The following is a 24,431-nucleotide window of genomic DNA, read 5'->3' as shown; positions in this document are numbered from 1 at the left end:
CAGATTGTTGGCCAGGGGATTTGAAGAGTTCCTCAAAACAGTATAAGCTATTGGTGTTACCCTTGGTACCTTCCAGAAAAAGAAGGCAAATCCCTACTTCTGAAGACACCAAACACTGCTGATACAGAATTCGAAGGGATGTATCTGGATCTGACTTGGGAACCTCCTCCCTGAGAGCTACAAAAGGACCCTGTTCATTGCCAACCGAGAACAGCAATCAGGAACCCTGCATGGCTGTGATACTTACAAACCACAATGACAAGGATGGCAGTAATGACACTTACACCTTGGTGGTAACCAACATTTCCCTAACTGGAGACCACTTAGTAGAGGACCTTCACTGGCACTTTGAATTTAGTTATATACATGTGGCTGCTGAGGTCAAAGGAACTAGAGAACACACTACTAGTAGTTCTCTAAACTAGCATAGGATGTAGTTGCATCTGGGTAATTATCCTTACACCACACATAAATGCGGCTCCTACTTCTCATAAGAGAAACTTCCTTTTTCAGCCAAAGGATACCTTCCATTACAGAAAGCAACAACTGTTAAACCTAGAGACCAACCATGGGCTTCTTCCCTTCCACTAATACTACTACAACAGAACTCCAAACTTTAAGGCTCTGGACATGTCAAGAAAGAGGGGCCAGAAGAACTGTAGGAGCCAGTGGATCCAGACATCAGCTGGGAGGTAGTGTCTTCAAAAAACAACAATCAAAACCAACCAACAGACAAAAAAAGATGGATGAAAGGGAGAGAGTGGATCTGAGATGAGTTCAGACATGGAGTGAGACATAAATATGATCAAGATACACACACACACACACACACACACACACACGCACACGCACACGCACATGCACACAAACATACACACACACACTCTCTCACACACACTCAAACACTCACACACACTCACACACACACTCACTCACACACACACATGCGCGCACACCATACACATACCACACACACACACACATATACACACACACACACGCACATGCACACAAACATACACACACACACTCTCTCACACACACTCACACACACACGCGCAGACCATACACACACCACACACACACGCACGCACACGCACACCATACACATACCACACACACACACACGCACATGCACACAAACATACACACACACACTCTCTCACACACACTCACACACACTCACACACACACGCGCGCAGACCATACACACACCACACACACACGCACGCACGCGCACACCATACACATACCACACACACACACACACACATACACACACACCACACACACACACATACATGCACACATGTTTCTCAAAAGAATTAATATAACTATCATATGAAAAATTTGATGACTGCTTCTAATTTATCCCTGTTATTGTGTTAGTAGGTAACAAAACGATTATACAAATAATAAGAATATTCTCATATTATAAGAATATATCTCATATTCAAATAAAGCCAGTTATTTGTTTAAATGGAAACATATAGCCTCAGCAGGGATGTCATATTTGGCATGTAACAAAGGCTTTTCTTTCTGTTAGTAAAATTATTCCATACTAATGTATAGTATTGAAGAGCTCGGTCTTTCACAAGACCATACCAGCCCTGGCCTTTCCTTCTGAATACACTGCAGAGTGCATGTAGAGATTCTTATGGTTAGTTTACCTCTATCTTGTAACTGTTCTCCAATGAACATAACAATTTTGTATTTACAGAAAGTTTGATTATATCATAAGTTATCTCAACAATATAGTCTAAAACTAAATTATCAGTGGAGGAGTTTATTTACACTACTAGACAATTTTAATTATTAAAATAAAGCTTCATTTAAACACTATTGGGAATCTTTCTAACTCTCTGAAACCATCAATATTTACAAGCATGTAGATTTATATAGGGCTGATGACACAGCTCAGTGTTCATGTGCACTGTTAGTTCTAGAGTACCTAGGTTTGATTCCCACACCCCCAAGGCAGCACAGAACTGTCTGTACCTACAGTCTCAGGTAATCAAATGTCCTTGTCCAACTTCTGTGGGTATCAGACACATGTGGTACGCAAGTATACATGCAGGCCAAACAGCAAACACATTAAATAAATAAATAAATGAACAAACAAATAAATAAATACTGCAAAAAAGAATTGGATGTAAAACGTATGTAGTTTTTCCTAAGAGATAAGATATAAGTATTAAGTTCAAATAACGGTGGAGACAGTGCTTTCTCCCTGCTGCGTGTGAACAGCATGGCACGATGTGTCACTTGTCCTGGGTTCAGCATTGCAGCCTCATGTCTTCTGTCTTGTGGTTTCATCGGCTGCAAGAGTATACCACAGTTTCAATTCTGGCAGCTATCAGAGTCCGAGATTCAGTGTTGAAAAAAGAGTATGTTTCTCCAAACATAATGAAAGTATCTTCTTCAAATAAAGTAGTTTTTGACGTATTTGTCGACTGTCGTATTGTGGAGCTGTTATACAAGCAGCCGCGTTGGAGGAAGCGGTGCAGTTACCTCCTCTTCCGGTACATTTGCCCTGGCTTCACTCCTGTAAGTAAAGAACTCACATAGATAGCAAATGATGCAAGAGCATACCCCATCAAGTCTCTACTCAAAAAACAGAGCCTTTGGATAGAGATTAGGAGACTGACTGCTCCTCTCTGGTGTAGGAAGAAACTCCTGAGCCATTAGGTCACAGTAGGGCAATATTGATTGTGCCGATAAAGCTGTGTTGTCAGCTTGACTGGATCTGGGGCCTATTAAAACACACTCTTTGGTGGCCCTGTGGAGGCCTTTGCAAGGATTTACTAAGGAGGAAGACTCTTTCTCAGAGTAAACAGCACCTGCCTGCAGTGAGGAGCCCACATATGAAGTCTACGGAAAGTACAGTATCGTTTTCCCTGCTAGACTTTGTTTAAGCACATCTTTGTTGCTGCTGCTGTAGACGGAACTCTGTGCTGACCTCATTACAGACCAAAGATCTGCAGCCCTGCAAGACTCCAGCAGGCTTTAGGGTCTGGTTGGGACAGGTGAAGCCTCCAGCCTCCTAGACTGAGTGGCTACTGTTTTCAGCTTTTCCAGTATGAAAGCAGCAATTATGGGATAATTGTTTAATCTACAATATTCTTTTCGTTAATATAGTCTCTCCATGGCTTCTGTTCCTGTACAGAATACTGAGTAACACACTGCCTTCTAGGAAATACACTCCAGTGATGGGTCTCTTCATGCAAATGAGGACAGCCATGGACCAATTAAGCTGATGCCAAACTACTTGGAAAGATAAGAAAGGTCAAGATTTGCCCATTCTGGAGATAAAGAAGAAATTAAGGAAATTGGAAATATGCTGAAAAGCCTATCTTTTTCATGTATAATAAATGTATATTTTTATCTCTCTCTAAACTCCATAATTTTGAGGTGATTTATGGAATAAATAAAGGGAATCGTAGAGTCTTTACTGATGTGAAATATTGTTCAAATATTTTCATGAGTTGTGGGATATCCTTAAAGTTTTCCTGAATTGCTAACATTCCATTGCTTTCTTTTCTTGCTTTTAAATAATTGTGTCTTAGGGTTTTACTGCTGTGAACAGACACCATGACCAAGGCAAGTCTTATAAATGACATTTAATTGGGGCTGGCTTACAGGTTCAGAAGTTCAGTCCACTGTCATCAAGATAAAAGGATGACAGCATCCAGGCAGGCATGGTGCAGGAGGAGCTAAGAGTTCTACATCTTCATCTGAAGGAAGCCAGGAACAGACTGAACATCCTCAGGCAGCTAGCAGGAAGATCAACAAGCCCACAGCCCCACAGTGACACACTTCCTCCAACAAGGTCACACCTTCTAATAGTGCCACTCCCTGGGATGAGCATATGCAAACCATCACAATTTGTATAAATGCTTACATCACTTTTTTCATCCCTTAGGTCTCTACTCCCCCCATTCCTTTCAGATTTATGGCTTTTTTGTTCTTTAATTATAATTGCTACACACACATATACATACACACACATATACATACACACACATATACATACACACACATATACATACACACACATGTCACATACACACAAACTTGTGTGTGTGTGAGTGTGTGTGTGTGTGTGTGTGTGTGTGTGTGTGTGTGTGTATAAATACACTTATAAACTGTAATGGACAGAGACCATCAGAGAAAGATACAACTGGTCAAATGCAAAGAAGCATTGTTTACTTTTCAATATAATAGAGAATCATGAAAAAGTTTCAAAGCTTCCATGTTCTATTATCATGGGAGTGGGAATATTCCTATAACAATAAACAGAATTGTCCTTTTCACTGTACACTATGTAATCCAGCTCACTTTTCCTACTGCTTTAGTACCTTGGTGGTGATAGCCTGGTAACACGAGTGATGACATAGTACCTCAATGGGAAATTAGTTCTCCACTATCCAAAAATGAGCTTTACATCCAGTGAAAGTGAATCCCCTCAAAGAACACTATGGGTAACCTCACTATGCCTATATGTCTGTCGAAACCATAGGACATTCTTGAAATATGACAACTACCTCAAGATGGTCGTGAGAAAACTGTTTGCCTGTAAGAAGCATCCTATTTGACTGGTGTAATGCCTGCATAGTAACTGTGCTCCAATTTCCAGCGTCATTATCAAGACTATGTCTACAGTGGGTTCCTGGCCAGGTCAGATGGCTGCAGAATTCATTCCTGCTTGACTAGCAGGTGTCGAAACAGTTTTCCTCTGTGTCTTCCAGAATGCATTGCTCATTGCAACTCAATACCAGCAAAAAAATCAAAATGGATTTCTGCGAGGGTCCCAGCTTTGCTTTTTAGTTTCATTTTCCATCTCACAAAGGTGGCTATCTTAATTTGACAAGTGATAAAAATCTCTCCCGAACAACTCAATATTAGATTCTTCTACTTCACCTTCTCAGGAGGATCCAGTAAGAAATAAAATGATTATCTATTGTGAAGGTATCATGCCAGAGACAGAGCCTCTCCTCTCACATCCCCTGATGGTGTAGTATTACACGACAAACCATGTACCCATTTAGACATGTTTAGCTAGCAGTGGGTTGGATTTAAATATTCTCCACTTGTTGATGTCTGCAAATTAGCACCCTGTATTCCTTCCCTAGCATTCTGAGGACTATTATCCTGAACGATGAAATGGTCACACCAAAGTATTTATTTGCTTTCAACGGTTTTCAACAGACTTTGGATTAAAGGAGGACAACCTGCAGTGTACAAATGTGACTTGTGTTGAATGAAGATGACTTTGTATGTGGTTGAACTTTGCCTCTTTTAATTATGAAAATGTGCTTCTTGGAGAGGTGAAGATGACCTTTTCTGCACACTTCTAATTTATTCTCTGCCTCGAGTAGAGAAAAAATACTTCAGATAAACCATCTGGAAAACTTCTAATTTGTTCTGTGAAAAAAAATAAACATTCTGCTCAGCAGAAATAATCCAACTGGCAGTGGTTCTCTTTCCATTTGGATTATCTCTTATCTTGCTTCCATTATTGTTGTAAGTTAAGCCTCTACATCTGAGCTCAGTGCTACAAGCAGAGGACAGTATTCAGCTTGACCTTGTGTGAAGTGTTTTAGACCAGTGGTGAATATTATTGATTTAATTTTCTTTTTGACTATTTTGTACTTGTACACAATGTATTGAATTTACACTCACAGTCCAACTCCATTCCCATTGTCTTCCACTCCCATAGATTCCACCAATTCTTCCAATATTGCCATTGTTTTACTCCTTTGTTCAACTTTCCCTCTCTACCTTCTTTTTCTCCCTCTGTCTGTTTTCATTCCTTCCTTCCTTCCTTCTTTCTTGCTTTTTCATGCAAACAGACATAACTTCTTTGTTTTTATGACTGCGGGGAACAGGTAGTATACAGAAGACAGTTCTAGAAACACTATTCTCCTTCCTCTAGCATTCACTTTTCATTGATGTCCCCCTGGCTCTCAGAGGGGTGACATAGATGTCCCACTTAGAGCTCAGCACTCAACTGCTTGATATTCTCAATTGCTTTTAAACTTTGATCTGTTATTCTAAATAACACCAAACATTGCTTTTCTGACCAAAGCTGAGGACATCAACAGTCAGTGATTAAAAACACCAATATTTATACAGGAATTTAACTGCATTTTTATTTAGGACATCAATAGTAGATTTACTCATTGGGTCTCTGATATCCATAGCCATAGACATTTGACTGTTTCTACAGTCCCAGGCATGCATCCCCTCCTGTGGAGCTGGCCTCTGACCCAGTCAGGAAGGAGTTGTTTACTCGTACAGCAATCGTACTACTATTTTACCAGATGGTCTATTGTGCCTGGTTATTCAGTGTTATAGTACTTAGAATAAAGCTGGGTAAGGTCACTGATCATTTTTCTCTCCAAACATTCTGCATAGTAGCTTCTGGTGTTGTTCAAACTAGCTAGGACAAAGGAAGCTTCAGGTTTACTTGTCAGTATTTTTTATATCAAACTGTGCCTTAAACAATAGGGTCTGGTCAGCAGTAAGGAGCATTGGCAATAGCTTTTGTTATTTTAGAAGCCTCTCAGAGCTGTCTGGCCAACAACTGATAAGGAAGTATTCTGTGCTTGGTTCTGAGATATTGGTACAAGAGCCTAGGATTTGTGGCAGCTCATTGTGCGTTCATGCGGACCATCTCTGTCCAAGCTCTCTGATTTCTTGGTCATATCCTTTGGTTAGCGTATAAATGGCAGGTTTGTATACAGCTTTAAACAAATCCTTAGTTTTTGAATGACTCTCTCCCAACTCCCACTCCTCTCCCTTCTCCCAATGCCCACCTAAATCTTTCCTTCAGTGGAATTCTCAACTCCTCCCATCATTTATTACCTCTTAGCTTCAGAGCTTTTCTCTTCCCTCTCTCAAGCCTTTTCTTCTAGTCCTTCACATTTAGACCTGTTCTCCATTCCTCCCGGGTATTTGTTTCTCTTCCTTCACCTTCAGGGTTGTTCTCTTATAGGTATTTTCTTTCTTCTTAGTCTCTACAGATATTCCAAGTTAAATACAAATATGTAAAATCAAAAAATGACTCTAATACCTGTCTGCAGAAGAGAATACAGTTTGTCTCTCTAGGATTGACTTATTTCTGTTCTGTGTATTTTGCAGTTCCTAAAGCTTTCCTGTAAATTTTATTGTTGATACCTAATAGAAATCATCTCATTAACCATTTGTCAGTTGATGGACAGATAGAGCAATTCTATTCATAGCTGATATGAATAGTGCTCTTTGGGCATATGCCTAAAGATAGCATGCCTAGGTAGTGTGCTAGTTCTACATTTAGCTCTTAGGAGAAATCCATACTGAAGTCCAGAGTGTACATCCCCACCACCAGTGTAAAAGAGATCCCCTTTCCCGGCATGCATAGATTTTAATAGAAACTTCATTTTATTAAAATATGCAAGCATAGGACAAATTGTGCTAACAAATTCCTCAGTACCAAATGAGACTTGAAAAGTTAAACTTGTTTATGAAATGTCAAGATTCACAAAGTCAATTCTGAACACCTATTTGTTTTTGCTATTTTGGATCCCTTCTTATGTGCCCTATGTGACCGATGAAGAAGCTATAAGTAATGGCATTGTAAAGGTGATAATAAGAGATATGCTGATTTAGTGTAGATCATGAGGCTGAAAAGGTCTACAGCTAGAATTTTAATTATGAAGTTTGGTTCTCTTAGACTGAATTTTCTATATTCTGCCCTAAGGTTGGTGTTTCATTTAGCTGTGGTGGTTTGAATATCCTTGGCCTAGGGAGTGGCACTGTTAGGAGGTGGGTCCTTGTTGGAGTAGGTGTGGCTTTGTTGGAGGAAGTGAATCACTGTTGGAGTTGGCTTTGAGAGAGTTTTCTCCTTTGAGGAAGCTAGTTTTCTCCTGTCTGCCTTCAAAACTAGAGGTAGAACTCTCAGTTCTTCTATTGCCATGCCTGTCTGGACATTGCCATGCTTCCTGCCATGATGATAATGGACTGTGTTGGGGTTGAAATCTCAGCCCACGTCTGGACAAAGCACAATAAACCAACATAGTTCCACATGGAAAGGTTTAATGAGAGAAGAAGAGTAGAAAAGGGGAGGAACAAAGGCTGGCCATGGAGGGAGGGGGTGAGGATGGGGAGAGAAGGAAAAAAGGGAAGAGGGCAAGAGAGCAGAGAAGAGAAGAGAAAAGAGCAAGAGAGAGAAAGAGGAAGAGGAGGGATCAAGTAACTTCTTTATAGTCAGGCATAACTGACTGTTGCCAGGAAACTGTAGGATAGAGCATACCTCGCTGTTGCCAGGTAGCTGTGGGGGTGGAGCTTAGACAGAATACCAACAGACTGAGCTTCAGAACCTGTAAGTCAACCCCAACTAAATGTGGTCCATTATAAGAGTTGCCTTGGTCATTGTGTCTCTTTACAGCACATAAACCCTGGAAGTTGTTACTAGGGACTTGGACATTGCTGTGATATATATTTGTTTAGAGCAAATGAGGATTTGGGGACCTTGGAAAGCAGTAGAATGATTTAAGTGGGGTTTATTGGCCCATCTTAGGAAGACTATGGAAGACTTTGATGCTGTGAGTGATTTGAACTGTCTAGCACTGGCCTAAGAGGTTTCAATGGAAATGATCTTTAGAATGTGGCCTAGAGACTGTTTTTGTGGTATTCTGGTGAAAACTGTGGCTGCCATTTCTCTTGTCTGAAGATTCTGAGGCTAAGGAAAAATATGAATATTAATTGCATTGACAAAGGAAGTCTCAAAAAAGTGCAGCAGAGACTGTTCTCTGATTTAGTCTCTTGAAGAACATTTTGATCAAATGTAGCAAGCTTCAAGAGGAAAAATACAAAATCCATGGTTCAGAAAATAAATGGACACAAGAAGTAGAGTAGAGCTGAATCCTGTATTCAAGGATATTAAATGGAATTACGAGTGGTAACCTTGGGACAAGATTCTACCCAGCTAAAGTTATTATTGTATTTATGTTTGCAGTTGGAGAAGAAATAGTTATATCATGTTAGACATTACTATTGTTTTTATTTGGACTTTTATGCTGGGCTGAATTACAATCCAGAAATGGAGAGCACATTTGAGATCTGGATCCTGAGACTGGCAGACATAGGCTTTTGATATGCATCTTGAAGAATAGTGGGCATGAAAAGTATTGGCCCTGGCCTGGAGGTACACACCTTTAATCTTAGGAGACAAAGGCAAGGAGATCTGTGAGTTCCAGGCCATTCTGGGACAGAGCAAGCTCTAGATAAAGAAAAGTTTAAATCCAGGTTTGGTGGTACAAGTCTTTGATCTCAGCATTGAGGAGATCTCTGAGTTCAAGGTCAATCTACAAAGCAAGGACAGCTAAGCTTAGGCAGCTAAGACAGAAAGCTGGTGATAATTTAATAGGAAAAGAAGGCCATGATTCAGTTCTAGCAAGAAGAAGAAGAACTAGGCAGTTCCATGGCTCTATCTTTAGAGCCAAAAATAGTAAGGACTACTTAGACAATTGATGCTGGTTTCCTGGAGCGAAGAAGTGTTGATTAAGAAGAGACCAATATTCCTGAGGTCAAATCTTCCTGGACGTGTTTTCTTAGGGCACAAAGAAACTGTGTCCAGTGATAGGCAAGGTTGTACCTCATGGTTCAGCTGGACTTGGCAATGCTTAAGAATCACCCAGATGGTACTGGTTTTGAAGGCACGAAACAATCAATGAGAGCAGTTGAAGCTTGTCACCATGTGAGGCCAGGGAAGGCCACTGGTGAAGGTACAGCCTGAGTTGCAGTTGACAGCCTAGGACTGAAGGAATCATGTAAAGACATTGAGGCTTGTCACCATGAAGAGAACCTAAGAGAGGCTATTGGTGAAGCCTAGTTGCAGTGGAAGACTCCAGCATATTGGAGATGACAATGCTAGTGTGGTGTTATGACCACCTAGAAAAGAAGAAGGATGGAGTAGAGTTAATCAGGTCCTAGAGTGCTATAGAGAATAGAGTTGGAGAAGTGAGCCAAGCCCTTTGGAGGAGACCAGAATATCATGTATATATTCTAGACATTGGAAAAAGAAGCTGTGAAGTTGAAGTTGACTTGGAAACCCCTAGATGTTAAAGATACCATAGCCATAGAATACCTTCTGAGAAAAGGTATTCTGCTAACAGGAAGTAGAACAAAGCAAAGAGAATTGAGCTGCAGTTAACAAACCAGAAAGGAATTGGACATCAGACATTGAGACGCAGATTTTAGAGTTTGCCAGGGAGTTTTTGGTCTTGCATTAGTCTAGTATTTCCTCACCATGAATTTTAGAATGGCAATGTATATCCTGTGGTATTGGAGGTATTTGATGTTCTTCTTGTTTTTAAAGGAGATTACAGTTAAAAGATTGTATGGACTGCAGAAGAGATTTTGAAATTTGGACTTCTAACATTTTTGAGGGTGTTTTAGATTATGGGACTTTTAAAGATGGACTAAGTGTATTTTGCATTATGGTGTGGCTAGTTATGTCTCCCATATATTTAATTGTTTGAACAAGCCTATGGAGGTCAAGGAGTGGAATGTGGTGGTTTGAATATTCTTTACCTAGGCAGTGACATTATTACAAGGTATGGCCCTGTTTAAATAGGTGTGGCCTTATTGGAATAAGTATAGCTTTTTGGATGAGGTGTATCACTCTGTCTTATTAGGATGTTATGTTTTCCATTGCTGTGAAGAGATACCATGATCATGGCAGCTCTTATAAAGGAAAATATTTAATTGGAACTAGCCTATAGTTTCAGTGGTTTAGTCCATTATCATCATCATAGGACATGGTGACATGCAGGGATACATGGAACTGGAGAAGGAGCTGAGAGTTCCTTATCTTGATCTACAGGCAACAGAAAGGAAGTGTGTTTGTACTGGGCATACCTTGATCATATGAGAAACCTCAAAGCCTGCTCCCATAGTGACACATTTGTTTTTCAACGAGCCATACCTAATTCAATAAGGTTTCACCTCCTAATAGCTTCACTCCCTATGGTCAAGCATTCAAACACATGAGTCTACAGAGGTCATTCCTATGAAAAGCATCACAGTTATATACAAGTAGCAAGAAGCTTCAGAGATAGAAACAAACATCGAGTCAATACATTTAAACAGCTTTTAAAGTAATACTTTGATTAATTCTTTTGAGTACTTTATACATTGTAATTTGAATATATTTACCAGCTCCTCTCCAAATCACCCTCCCATATTCTTATTACTTACCCAATTTTCTTTATTCCTTTTCCAATTGAGTCCAGAATGTGTTGGCCAACTGTTCTTGGGAGTGAGGCCTGCTTGGTATGTGGTTGATCCACCATCTTGGTTATTATTCTATTACTGTGTGGAGACACTATCTTCAAGTTATCTCTTTTGAAAGAAAGCTTTTAATTGGGTAATTCATTATAGTTTTAGAGGGTTTATCTGTGATCATAATAGTTGGAAGTAGACAGTCATGTAGTTTGAGCAGTAACTGAATATTAACTTCCTGATCCACAGGCAGGAAGAAAGATAGAATTAGAAATAGACATAGGTAAAGATAGAGAGAAATAAAGAGATAGAGATACCTGATGAACCATCTCCTTGCCTTCCCCATCCCCCCAGCATTTAATTTCAAATTGTATACTTTTGATTTGGAAATGCCTTTGTGTAGAGGTAGCAACTAAGCATCTTCTAAATGCAGTGAAGAAAGGTGTGCTAGCAGGTAAGGAGGAGCAGGAGCTTGAAGGCCAGTGTAGGAACACCACACTGATTTATCTGGAGTGACAGTGGTAGAATTGAGGTCAGAATCTTGTACCAGTGACTGAGATTGAACAGAGAGCCCAAAACCTGTCCTGTGCAGACTTCCAAGTGAATGCTTTTCTGTCTTTCCCTTTTGTCACAGATAAGGCCTGTTCTGTACCATTTATTTCTGTCAGTAGGTCAAGATTCTCATTGCCATGCTACCTTCCCTGGATTTGCCACATCTCCATTCCTTAATTCATCAATCCATTCTCCACGCTGCGGCTGGAATGGATCCCGCAACACTCAAATCTTCTTCTCTCGGGTTTTCTATTTGAAGTTCTTCAATTTCCCCTCTTTGCCTTCAGGATAAACTCGAACTCTCCAGCCTGATTGGCATACAATGTCTTTCATGTGCGGCAGCTACAGTAATCAACCTACAAGCTCCGATGTACAAAAATGTAACTTGCTTTATTTCAGTAAGTCAATTTGGTTTTTCCAATTTATGGAACTCAGTCTACATGACAGACAACTTAATTTTCTAGGTTTCTCTTTCTAGTTCATCTACATTTTTTCAATCCTCTCAGGTTTATATTCATGGGTTGTCTCTTGTGCATGTGTGCCTTTTCCCCCATATTCCTTAGAGAAGAGCAGCGGGTATGTTACAGTGGTTTGAATAAGAATGGTCCCCCTAGGCTCATAGATTTTAATGCTTAGTCACTGAGGATTGGCAGTATTTAAAGGGTTAGAAGGATTAGATGTGTCTTCCTTGGAGGAAGTATGTCATTGAAAGTGGGATTTGAGTTGTTTTTTTTTTAAATTAGATATATTTCTTTACTTACATTTCAAACATTATTCCCCTTCCCGGTTTCTTGTCCATAAGTCCCCATTCCCTCCTCTCCCCCTCCCCTATACGGGTATTACCCCATCCATCCCCCTTATTGCCTCACCCCCATATTTCCAATCTCTTCATCTGACTACAGTCCGGATGGAGTTCCCAGCTAGTGCTCTAGCATCTGTCTGCTTGCCACAAGGCTTCCTGTCACGATGATAATGGAACAAAACTCTGAAACTGTAAGCAAGCCTCAATCAAACAATTTCTCTTATAATAGTTGCATTGGTCATGGTGTCTCCTCACAGCAGTAGAACAGTAGTTAATGCACCATGTATCAGCTGTGATCAGAATGGCTTCCAGGCTAGCTTCCCCAGGCACTATCCATTCCCATCTTTGGTCTCTTCTATGATTAGCCAAACTTAATAGGAAAACATACATTTCATGGCCTGTTGCCAAGTGACTTTAGTTTGTCTGTGGTGACATTTAGATGGTGGTGTCAGATGACTTCCTTTCTCCTAACATCTTTATTGTACTTATTAGAAAAATTGATTCATCTGGAAAAGCAAAATGTTTTCAAGCTCTCCTTGGTCATCTTCCTAGAGCACTTAGCTTTTTTTTCTCACACTTTCCTATTTTACCTCCTCATTAAGCCCAGGCCAACATGTCCATGGATGAAGCAAAGCTTGAGAAATATGGATTCGAACCCTTATGCTCAGATTACACTGTACCTCAAATGATTTACTTTGTACCTCCACAAAGCTAAATTATATCCGAGTGGAACAGAGTAGGATATGGATCCTATGCCACCCTCCATTTTGAGATATATATATATATATATATATATATATATATATATATATATATATATATATATATATATCCCTTCCAGCTTGGGCTGAAAAATTTTCTCCTCCTGATAAGCAGGTCATAAAAGAATTCTTTTATTTTGATGGCAGTTTTTCTCAATCACATTATTTTATAACCCAATCACCATTGTCTGGCATAGGCAACTTAGAGTTTGTTGTTTATTCTTCCGACTGAGTTTCCACCATTCTTGGGTGACCTGGTCTTCATGTTTTGTGTAGACAATGCTGCCCAGGCATGACTCAGAGGAGAAGTAGAGAGGAGCTGTGAATGAATGTTTTAAAATAATATTTTTATCACATCCATTTTCTTCCTCCTGTTTGTATGGATGTAATTCTATTACTCACCATGTCTCTCACTCAGGCATGCTCCATTGTCCACAGTACCTGACTAATATTAGCTAATATTCATATGGAATCCAGGCCGCTCTTTGACTGCTCACCTCTGTGTACCCTAAATTATTTCCACACAGTTGCATTTTACTCTCAACACACTAACAAACCCATCTTATAGTTTTACTAGACTAAATTCTTTGGTATTAGGAAATCTGACTTCTTATTTGTATGGTCAAATAATGGGAAAAACTAAAACCTAAACCCTTCAGGTTAATAAATTTCAAATAATATTGTTTATATACTCAGCAACAGAAAACTGAAAGTAACTAGAAGCAGGCTAGAGGTGTTGGGGGGATGACGAGTTTCTGGAGGAGGGGAGGGGAAACCAGGACATGGGATAACATTTGAAATGTAAATAAAAATGCAATTAAAAAAAGAAGAAATGTTTGGCATTTAAAAAATTCATTAGAATTGAGATACTTTTAATGAGTACAATGATCAGAATGTACCAATATGGAAATAATATGTTGATCTCTTCTATGTGTCAATGGAATGCAATACAAGAAATAAAAATATTTTTCTACCAATACAATAACTACTACTGCTGCTGCTGCTGCTGCTGCTGCTGCTGCTGCTGCTGCTGCTACTACTACTACTACTACTATTACTACTGCTGCTGCTGCTACTACTACTACTACTACTACTACTACTACTACTACTACTACTACTTCTACTGTACAAGCTGAATCCTGAAAATGTTGGCAAAGAGAATTTGTTAGCTGACATTTTTTCAAACAGATTGAATTTTTTAAAGGACACATAAAATTTGAGAATTTAAAGTGATATGAATGATTATCTATAAGAAAGTCTATATAGAGATATGTATCTGATTTGTACTCCCAATCTTATTATGGAAGAAACTATGTCTGTTGTTTCATAAATAAGGTTCACAGAAGAAGGAAGCTCCAAGAGTGAAAATATGGGGGTGAAGTTGGTAAATTATATTGAAGAAAATTAGAATTTTCCTTCTTGTAGATATTTTGAGTTAGTGAATTGAAAAGGATTCTATTTCTACCAACACATGGATTACAACACATGGCAGTGGGCACTCAACCTTCTATTAAAGAACACTGCACTAGTCTCGACAGGGAGGGCATTGCCAGGTCACTTCTAATTATTTTGGCTTGCCAATTTAATTTGTAGAGATCATACAAAGAAGGATAATTCTTCTTTTCAGTACTAGGTGTTGAACCAAGGGCCCCCTACATGCTAGGCAATTAACTTACCACTGAGCTAAATCCTGAACCCAGAGTCTGAGAATTTTTATTTAGAATTAGTACAATTTAGTAAATATGATATATGCATAATTTTTGGAGTTAGACATAACATGTTGTGTGAAATGGTCTGATCTATTTCAAATTAACAAAGTATTTTCACTCTCTTTTGCAAAGGTTTATTCACCCTGAAAACCGTGATTTGATACCTGTGCCTATTACTTTTCCTATTATTTTCCATAAATATACAAACATAATGCAGATGAATTACAAGACTATCAAATACATGAATAAGAAAATTGAGACACCCCTAACAACTGGAGAGGAGGCTGTCCCTAAATCTATTTCCTGCCTGTGGTTCTTGTTCCCTTAATTGGGCGGCCGAGTCTGGCCTCAGTGGAAGAAAATGCACATAACTCTGCAGGGACTTGACACAGCAAGGGTAGGGTGATACACAGGAGGAGCCTACCCCTTCTCAGAGAATGGTGGGCTGAGATTAGGATGCAAAGTGAATAAATTAATTAATCAAAATACTCAGATCCCCTAATACACTTTCATGGACATGTTTTATTTATAAAACCTTATGTTTCTCTAACTGTTACATTTAAGATTAGAGTTTTTAACTCATATAGGCATACATATTATTTTTACTTCCTTTGTCTTGCCTTTCCACCTTTAAGTTAAGTCGCTAGGTTTTGTATTTGTTGTTTTAGGTTTTCTTATTTTAAAATGTAGTGTGCACTATTTTACGAAACAGAAATTCTTACAAGTAATTTGTGGACTTTGAATGTGGAGTCTCCTCTACCGTCTCGTCTGTTTGAATACACGGCTCCAGATGTTGCTGCTGTCTGGGAAGGTTGTTGGACCTTTAGAAAATAAACGCTTGCTCGAGGATTTGAGTCACTGGGAGGAGTCTTGGCATTTTCTGGAATGGCCCCACTTCCACTCCTCTCTCTTCTTCCTAAATACAAATGGTATCTGACCACCCACCTCTCTTCCTTCTGCTACATATTGCCTGCTGTGAGGCACTGTATCTCTTTTGACTGCACGCCAAAAACAAATCTTTGCTTCTTCAAGGCCCTTGTCAATATTTGTCACAGTAACTACAAAAGTAAATAATACATCAATTGAAAGTGATTTGGGCCACAGTTCCCTTCTAAACATTGATACTACTGTTTTCTACTCCCTTCCCCTTGGGTATTCTAAATCAAACACACACATCATAAGATTCAAAACGGCCCCCCAGAAATGAAAGAAAATCTGAGGTTTGTCTTTCTGTGTTGAATGACGCTCTTCACAATAGTCCCAAATAATATAAAATACTTTCAGGGGACTCTAACAGAGCAAGTGAAATATCTGTATGGCAAGAGCTTCAAGTTTCTGAAAAAAGAAATTGAAGAAGATCTCAGAAGTTGGAAATATCTCCCAGGCTTATGGCTTGGCAGGACTAATGTAGTAAAAATGGCCATCTTCCCATAAGCAATCTACAGATTCAATGCAATCACCATCAAAAATCTGAAGTCAGTTCTTCATAGAGTTAGAAAGAGTAATTTGCACATTCATTAGGAGAAAAAAACCGGGATAAGGAAAACTATCTTCAACAGTGAAACAAACCAACCAGCCACCAAACGAACAAAAATTTTTGTGGGAATCACCAACCCCTAACCTGAAGGTGTATTACAGAGCAATAGTAATAAAAAACCGTATGGTACTTGTATAGAGACAGTCAGGTATATCAATGTAATAGAATTTGAGACCCAGGAATGAACATACATATCTGTGGACACTTGATCTCTTATAAAGGAGCTAAATCCTTGCAGTGGAAAAATGACAGCATTTTCAACCAAAGGTGTTGGTTCAACTGGAGGTCACCATGTAGAAGATTGCAAACTGATCCACTTTTATCTCATTGTTCAAAGATAAGGTCCAAGTGGATCTTGGATCTCCACATAAACCAGATACACTGAAACTAATAGAAGAAAAAGTGGGGAAGAGCCTCAAACACATAGGAACTGGAGAAAATTCCTGAACAGAACATCAGTAGCTTATGCTCTAAGATCACAAATTGGCATATGGAGCCTCATAACATTACAAAGCTTCTGCAAGGCAAAGGACACTGTCAATAGGACAAAACTGCAACCAACAGATTGGGAAAGATCTTTACCAACTTTCCATCTGATAGAGGGCTAATATCTAAATGTATACAAAGAACTCAAGAAGTTAAACTCCAGAGAATAAAATACCCTTTTAAAAATGTACTACAAAATTAAACAAAGAATTCTCAACTGAGGAACATTGAATGGCCAAGAAGGACCTAAAGAAATGTTCAACATCTTTAGTCATCCGGGAAATGCAAATCAAAACAACTCCAAGATTCTACCTCACACTAGTCAGAACGGCTAAGGTCAAAAAACTCAGGTGACAGCAGATGCTGATGAGAATGTGGACAAAGAGGAACACTCCTCCATAGTTGGTGAGATTGCAAGCTGCTATAACCACTCTGGAAATCCGTCTGGTGTTTCCTCATAAAATTGGACAGAGTACTTCCTGAGGACCTAGCTATACCACTCCTGGGCTTATACCCAAAAGATGCTCCAACATACAACAAAGGCATATGTTCCACTATGTTCATAGCAGCTTAATTTATAATAACTAGAAGCTGGAACAAATCCAGTTGCCCTTCAACAGAGGAATGGATATAAAAATTGTGGTACATCTTCACAATGAAGTACTATTCAGCTATTAAAAACAATGACTTCATGAAATTCTTAGGCAAATGAATTGAACTTGAAAATATTATCCAGAGTATGGTAACCCAACCACAAAAGAACACACATGGTATGCTCTCACTGATAAGCAGATATTAGCCCAAAGGTTCAGAATACCCAAGACACAATCCACAAACCACATGAAGCTCAAGAAGAAGGAAGACCAAAATGTGGATGCTTCTGACCTTCTTAGAAGGGGGAACAAAAATACAGGAGAAAATATGGAGACAAAGTATGGAGCAGAGGCTGAGAGGCCATCCAGAGATTGCTGCTCCACATGGGGATGCATCCCATGTACAGCCACAAAACCAGACAATATCGCAGATAACAAGCAGTTTATGCTAACATGGGCCTGATATAGCTGTCTGCTGAGAGCCTTCTGCCGAGCATGAAAAATACTGAGGCAGATGCTTGCAGCCAACCATTGAACTGTGAACAGGGTCCCCAATGAAGGAGTTGGAGAAATGACTGACTGAAGTAGCTGAAGTGGTTTGCAAACCCATAAGAAGAATACAATATAAATCATCCAGAGCTCCCAGGTACAAAACCACCATCCCCAGAGAACATAGGAATGGACCTATGGTTCCACCCATATATGTAGCAGAGGATAGCCTTGTCAGGCATCAATGGGAGTAGAGGCTCTTGGTCCTCTCAAGGCTTGATGTCCAAGTGTAGGAGAATGTCAGGGTGGTGAAGTGGGAGGGAAAAGGTGTGAGGGCAAGGTAGCACCCTCATAGAAGCAGGGATAGCAGGTTTCTGGAAGGGAAACCAGATAATGGGATAACATTTACAATGTAAATAAAAATTCAATTAAAAAAGTCTTGGAAAGATAAGGAATTCAAGTCCCATACCTAAACATAGCAATATACAGCAAACTAGTCGCCAGCATCAAACTAAATAGAAACTTGAAGCAATCCCTCTAAAATCTGGAACTAGCCAAGGCTGAACACTCTCTCCCTACCTATTCAATATAGTACTCAAAATCCTAGCCAGAGCAATTAGACAACCAAAGGAGGTCAATGGGATACAAATTGGGAAAGAAGAAGTCAAAATATCACTATTTGCAGATGATATGAGAGTATACTTAAATGATCCCAAAAATCCCACCAGAGAAGTCCTACAGCTGATAAACCACTTCAGCAAAGTGGCTGGATATAAAATTAACTCAAACAAATCAGTAGCCTTCCTCTATTCAAAATATAAACAGGCTGAGAAAGAAATTAGGGAAAAGACACCCTTCACAATAGTCACAAATAATTTAAAATACCTTGGTTTGACTCTAACCAAGCAAGTGAAAGATCTACATGAAAGGCTTCAAGTCTCTGAAGAAAGAAATCAAAGAAGATTTCAAAAGATGGAAAGATCTCCTATGGTCATGAATTGGCAGGATTAATATAGTAAAAATGGCCATTTTACCAAAAACGATCTACAGATTCAATACAATCCTCCTCGAAATTCCAACCCAAATCTTCATAGAGTTAAACAGAACAATTTGCAAATTTATTTAAAAGAACTAAATGAACTTCTTGAGCAATCACCCTCCCTGACCTCAAGATGTATTTCAGAGCTATAGTGATAAAATCTGCATGGTATTAGTACAGAGACAAGCAGGTAGATCATTGGAATAGACTTCAAGCCCCAGAAATGAACCCACACACCTACGATTACTTCATCTTTGACAAAGGAACTAAAACTATATAGTGGAAAAAACACAGCATTTTTAACAAATTGTGCTGTTTCAACTGGTGGTCAGCATTTACAAGAATGCAAATTGAACCCTTCTTTTCTCCTTAAGGAGATAGGATAGGGAGTCTCTGGAGGGGAAACTGGGAAAGGAGATAACATTTGAAATGTAAATAAACAAAATATCCAATTAAACAAAAAGACTGCATGTGCTTACTCAGAGTTGGATATTATTGATATCTCACCTCAGGGCTCATGAATCTTAGTGCAAGAGGGACCATAAAGATTGCAAGATCCAGAAGTAATGAATAACTTTAAGGAAACAGCATTTTCAGATATAGCAAAATATAGTAACATTTGTACTCTTAGTGATTATGAATGTATATACAAGACATGTATAAGTTCCAATAAGGTTAAATTCTGCCATAGAGGGAAGAAGGGTGGAAATGTAATTCTACCATTATCCATGGAGCTATTAGTTTTTTAAAGCTGTTGGGTGAGGAAGCAGTTATTTTAATGATGTGACCCTTGGTAGGCTGACCGCACACCAATTAAGTCCAAGGACTAGCTGGGCAGAAGAAAGCAAACTCAACGAGGAAAGAAAAAACGAAGCCATTTCAAAATTTGGTGGGAAATGTGAGGAAGTTGTATGGTGAGTAGTTGTCAGGTTAAGTTCAAAATACTTTTATAACATCCTCAAATAATTAAAACCACTTGAAATCATCTGGACTATAATTTAATACAGATTAAAAATTAAAATACTCTGGATGGTCATCCAGAGACTGCCCTACCTGGGGATCCACCCCATATGCAGCTACCAAACCCAGTCCCTATTTCTGATGCCAAGGCATTCTTGCTGACAGGAGCCTGATATGGATATCTCCTGAGAGACTATACAGATAAGGATGCTTGCAGCCAACCATCGGATTGAGCACGAGACCTCAATGGAGGAGTTAGGGGATGGACTGAAGGAGCTAAAGGGGTTTGCAACCCCATAGGAAGAACAACAAGATTAACCAACCAGACCCTCCCCCAGAGGTCAGGGACTAAACCACCAACCAAAGAGTACACACAGAGCAACCCATGGCTCCAGCTGCATATGTAGCAGAGGATGGACTTATCTGGCATCAATGGGAGGGAAGGCCCTTGGTCCTATAAAGGCTTGATGCCCCAGAAGAGAGGAATGCTAGGACGGTGCGATGGGAGTAGTCGAGTGGCTGGGGGAGCACTCTATCAGAAGGAGGGGGTATAGGGTGTGGAATATGGCATTTTCAGAGGGGAAATCGGGAAGGGGGGTAACATTTGAAGTGTAAATAAATAAAATAATCAATATAAATTAAAAAATTATAATACTCAAAGAAAGAAAATGTGATGCCTGCAAATTTGATAGCTCCTTTCCCTTCCATAGCTTTATGTAGACTAGATGTGGTTGGACTTTTAAATGCTCATATGCTGCATTTATTCATACCTTACCAGTTGGTGGTTGAAGAGGGAGTAAATGAATTGATGAATGATCATATTCTACTCTGTAAAGCATGATTGTGCATATTTCTCTGCATATCATATAGGTATGTGCATGTGTATACATACGCACATGCAGAATGCTTTTTACTAATTGTTATCTAAATTTTGCATTATTTTAACTAAAATTAGATATTTTTATCATCTTTTGAGAGATACAAGAATAAAGCCTTAGCAGTTTATGTTTTGTTTCCCCAGTTCCACTTCTAAATAGTTCTATAGCTATATAAATTAATTGGGGTATAAAATTACATAACTATCCCTTCTGTTCTTGCCAGTTTGGGGTCCTCCTTTCATATGCTGTGTTTAGATCCAGCTTTGAAGTTTTCTGTTATTTTTTTTCTTGCATGGAACTACTTTGAATGTGTCCCTTTGCCTTTTAGTTCTGATTAAGCAAGAATCTATTGTTTTGCAATTGTTTCTTCTTCTTCTTCTTCTCCTTCTCATTTCTTCCTTCTATTCTCTCTAATTTTTCTTGGTTATAACAACATTTAAGAAGCTTCTGTTCCTTTTCAAAAAAAACATTTGATCATAAGGGAATTGGAATGTTACATTTCAAAGAACAGAACACCTCATCCTGAGGAATGAAAGGCTTTGAAATAGAGGTATTCAGTGTCCTTGTATTTAGACCAGAGCTCTAAGTCTGGGCTGACTTAAAAGCAGAGACATCAAAAGTATACAGTTTAGCTGAATTTTCTCAAACTAATCTTCAAGACACCTAAAATGCAAGCTTTTCTTGTCTGTCCCTTTTTAGTTTCAAGACCTTGTTCAATTTTGGAAACCTAAGCACAAAGGTTGTATGGAAAGTTGTTAGTTAATCAAACTATCTATTGCACAAATATGAAAACATACAAAAAATAATACTCGGACAATTTTACACATTTTCAACTCAGCCATCATTTATTAAATAAATAATCTATATTCAATAGACATGATATTTTAAAATTGTTCCATAAGTGATACTATTGAATTTTTTATTGAACCTTTCCTCATGATTACAAATAATAGTTCTTATGTAACAATTTTCCTGCCTAATGTTTTTATTATTTTAATTGACTATAAAATATTTATAAAGGTTTTAAAATTTTTATTTTCCTCTCATATATGACATCACAAGCACAATTTCACTTTCCTCAATTTCTCCCAACCCCTTTGAACCCCTCCCTTTCCTGACCACAGCAAAAAAAAAAAATCCTTTTCTGTTTCCCTTCAAAACGAAAAAAGGAGAAAAGAAATACATACAGATAGACAGGGAGAGAGAGAGAGAGAGAGAGAGAGAGAGAGAGAGAGAGAGAGAGAGAGAGAGAGAGATCTCATAGGATAGCCACTGAAAATGGCCTAAAATGCTTCAGTAATACAATAAGATAAAACTGGACACAATCCTCATATCACAGCTTGAAGTGGCAACCCAGTAGGAGGAAAATTGTCCTAAGTGCAGGCAACAGTCAGAATCTCTTACTCCACTTACCTTGGTGGACATTCCACAAGGACAGCAAACTCAAGATCCTAAGGTATAAACAGAAGACCTAGCTCGGACCAATATAGAGTCTGTGTTTATTACTTCAGTTCCTGTTAGCCTCATGAGCCCTGTTTAGTTGATTCTATGGGCAATGTTCTTATGGGATCCTTGATGCCTCTGGATTTACAATCACCTTTTTCTCTGCTTCTGTTGGATTCCACTGTCTCTGCTTGTGTTTGGCTATGGGTCTCTGTATCTGCTCCCATCTCTTGCTGGATGACACAATTCTGATGATAATTAGACTAGACACCAATCTGTGAATATAACAGAATAGCATTAGGAATCATTTCATGTGTTTTTTTACAGTAATATTTGGCTCTATCCTGGGTCTCATAGCTGTCCTGTCTCTGGTTCCTGATCATTCAGGAAGTGTCAGCCCTAGGCTTTCTCTAATGTTGTAGACCCAAAGTTAGACCAGTGATGGGTTGTCCTCTCTCCCAAGCTCTGTTCCAATTATCATAGCATGTCCAGATAGAAGACAGATTGTAAGTCAAAGGTTTCGTGGCTGGGTTGATGTCCCAGTCTTATTGCTAGGAACATTTCCTGGTTATAGAAAATCACAATTCACTCTTTGTACCCCTATTACTAGGAGATTTGCTAGAATCGCTCCTGGGGAATCTAGAGGTTGCTACTATGCTAGGTTTTTAAATGTCCCCCAAATGTCTCCCAATCCCATTAATTTCTTCCATTACTCTCCCCCTTGTTCTCTCCTACACCTACATGATCCCTCCCATTCCCATCCCCACCCGCTAAGTCAACCCACAAAATCTATCTGATTTTCTCTGATTAGATGTCTCCATGTGTCCCCCTGAGTCTTCCATGTTACTTGGCCTTTCTAGATCTATAAATTATAGCATGACTGTCACTTGCTTAACAGCTAACATCCACTTGTAAGTGAGTATATAACATGTTTGTCTTTCTGGTCTGGGATACCTCATTCAAGGTGATTTTTTTTTCTAGTTTCATTCATTTTCTGCCAATTTCATGATGTCATTATTTTAAAGAGCTTAGTAATAGTCTGTTGCATAGATGAACAGCTTTTTCTTTATCATTCTTTAGCTGAGGGAGATCTAGATTTTTTTCTAGTTTCTAGTTATAATGAATAAAGTTGTAGTAAAACATGGCTAAACAATTGTCCTTGTGGTAGAATGGAGCATCTTTGTCCTTTGTATATATTCCCTGGAGTGGTACAGTTAGGCTGAGGTAGCCTGATTCCCAGCATTTTTAGAAACTACCATATTGATTTCCATAGTGACTGTTTGAGTTTGTACTCACACAAGTAGTGGAGGAATGTTCTCCTTGCTCCACATCCTTGCTATCTTGATATGCCACTTGTATTTTTGATTTCAGTCATTCTGAGAGGAGTAAAGTTAAATCCCAAAATAGTTTTGATTTGCGTTTCCCTGATGGCCAAGGATGTCAAATATTTATTTTAGGTTTTCTCAGCCATTTGAAATACCTCTACTGAGAATTTTGTTTATCACTCTACTCTGTTTTTAATTTTGTAATTTGGTTTGTTGATATGTAGTTTCTTTAATTCTTTATATATTTTGGGTATTAGCCCTGTTGGATGTGGACATAGTGAAAATATTTTTTTTCAATTCTGTAGACTGCCATTTTGTCCATTGATGCTGTCTTTTCCCTACATAAACTTCTCAGCTTCCTAAGATTCTATTTATTGATTATTGTTTCTAATGCCTGTGCTATTGGTATTCCATTCAGGAAGTTTTCTTCTGTGCCAATAAGTTCACAGCTATTTCCTATTTTCTCTTCTACTAAGTTCAGTGTATATAGTTTCTGTTAAGATTTTTGATCCACTATAAATGTAACTTTTATTTGCTAGATGTAAGTGCTATCTTGGAGGCTTACTGTTGAGTAAGCTTATTTTTCCAGTTC

The 24,431-nt window shown here is 38.8% G+C and overlaps 1 long non-coding RNA gene across 2 annotated transcripts in view; it reads left to right on the top strand.

The window, feature by feature from the left end:
• Positions 1–8,315: 8,315 nt before the first annotated feature.
• LOC134478954 (uncharacterized) overlaps positions 8,316–24,431 on the top strand; it is a 74,751-nt gene continuing 58,635 nt past the window's right edge. The window contains exon 1 of one of the 2 annotated variants that reach the window (XR_010051732.1): positions 8,316–8,362. This is a non-coding gene — a long non-coding RNA (uncharacterized LOC134478954). The remainder of the gene's footprint in view (positions 8,363–24,431) is intronic. The other variant, XR_010051733.1, reaches the window with a different exon arrangement.

Source organism: Rattus norvegicus, chromosome 5, assembly GCF_036323735.1.
Source record: "Rattus norvegicus strain BN/NHsdMcwi chromosome 5, GRCr8, whole genome shotgun sequence".
In the NCBI taxonomy this organism is placed as follows: Eukaryota; Metazoa; Chordata; class Mammalia; order Rodentia; family Muridae; genus Rattus; species Rattus norvegicus.
Note: the sequence above shows the minus strand (reverse complement) of the source record. Positions and strands in the feature narration are given on the sequence as shown.